This window comes from Octopus bimaculoides, chromosome 4, assembly GCF_001194135.2.
Source record: "Octopus bimaculoides isolate UCB-OBI-ISO-001 chromosome 4, ASM119413v2, whole genome shotgun sequence".
NCBI classification, from domain to species: Eukaryota; Metazoa; Mollusca; class Cephalopoda; order Octopoda; family Octopodidae; genus Octopus; species Octopus bimaculoides.
Window position 1 is genome coordinate 58,105,873 of NC_068984.1, and position 1,840 is coordinate 58,107,712.

General features: G+C 34.6%; 1 protein-coding gene across 3 annotated transcripts in view; it reads left to right on the forward strand.

Annotated features, from left to right (window-relative positions):
* Nucleotides 1-1,840, forward strand: part of LOC106877350 (nipped-B-like protein) — a 170,098-nt gene that overhangs the window by 95,270 nt on the left and 72,988 nt on the right. The gene's annotated exons all lie outside the window — the stretch shown is intronic.

The window sequence follows — 1,840 nt, forward strand, 5'->3', positions numbered from 1 at the left end:
GTGCGTGCGTGCGTGCGTGCATGCGTGCGTGTGTGTGTGTGTGTGTGTGTGTATGTCCTCTACCACTGCTTGATAACTAGTGTTGGTGTGTTTATGTCCCCATAACTTAGTGGTTCAGTTAAAAGAGTCTGATAGAATTAGTACCAGGCGTAACAAAACAGAACTACTGGGATTGATTCATTCAACTAAAAGTTTTTCACAGCAGTGCCCCAACATGGCCACAGTCTAATGACTGAAACCAGTAAAAGGTAAAAGATAAAAAGATAGTAATGAACCCTGTCTCATGTGTGCTGCTTTCAATAAAGGTTGCCCATGCCAAGTATACTGGTTGTCTTGTTAGTTCATAATTATTGCATATTGAAGGTATTGGTGGATTGGCAGCAATGGTAGAATACTGGGATAAATGTGTTGCAGTATTTAGTTTTCCCCACTGAACATTCTGATTTAAGATTCCACTCTGACTGAGTTTATGTGACATCCTTCACACGAGTTGGTAAAATAAACCCTGTCTTATAGTGGTGTTGATTTCATTGACCAGTCATTTCCTTACAATTTAAGGAATCATAATTTGTTGTGTATTAATAGTTGTTTAAATATTAGGTGTAAATTAAGGTCAGTATATATGAGAATAATGTTGTATAAAGAAATTGTTTAGAAAATTGATAGGCATAAAAAAAAAAAAATATTAGGAAGAGTATAGTTAAGTCACTGCACCCCAACCCTGTAGAATCCTATTTTCAAAGCTTGTGTATGTATTTTTTTTTGACAAGAGAAAATTTTGAGAAATTATTTCCCCTTATTCTTTTATTGTTTGTAATGTTTTATTTTTAAGAGGATTTCCATTTTTAAAAAATTAATTTTTACTTAGGATGATGTGTATTAAAACAGATTGTTCATAGTTCTTACCACTTACTGGAAGTGAGCCCCTAGTGTAAAAGGTATATTAGCACAATAAATGTTTAGATACAGTGATATTAGATCAAGCCTTTCTGTAGAAATTGTATTTTTTTGCTTGTTCCTATTTACCTTATGTTGTATCATTTTACTGAATATAGTTGTCACTTTGTTCCATTGTTGAATGTTGAACAGTAAAGAGACCTCAAGAATTCATAGAATCTGTTATGTTGATGTTAGAATGGAAGAGTAAATATAAAACTACTGTTATTTCTGTTGTCGTTTAACTTTGGATTAACCCTGATTGAACAAACCCTCTGTTGAAAGACATCTTCACAGACATAAGTATAACCAGAATTACATTATTCAGTTTGTCCTTTTAATGGTAGATTTGGTTGCTATTTTGCTATTCCTAACATCAAGCAACCACAAAAAACTCCATTGTTGGCATATGTTATTTCTGTTAATTTTATGTAGTTTCATTAGATTATAAACATACATACCTTTTACAATTAAACCTTGGGAGAGGCATTATGCCGGTAATAAACACACGCACTGGTTCAGTCCTTTATTAATTTATAAACAGTATATAGTTTTTTGTTAAATAATTTCATTGCACTCTTGCAATCTCTTGAGTAACTTGTCTCTCCACTTGAGCGTGTAAATGAACATTGGAGGGACTATAATAATCAAAAACAAACCTCGGTGCTCTACCAGCATGTCAAAGAACAACATGGTGGTGTACTGGACCGAATTAGCATAGAAATCCTGTCTAGACACCCCGGTGACGCATCGTTGCGGCAAGTACAGGAGTCGGTCCTCATAACTGAAACACGACCAATTTTGAACAGCAAATACACGTAGATGAGGGCCTTACAATTGCCCATGTTGCATGTGTTGTTCCCACATATGATGTGGAACGTAAATTTACGAAGAAGGGAAAAAA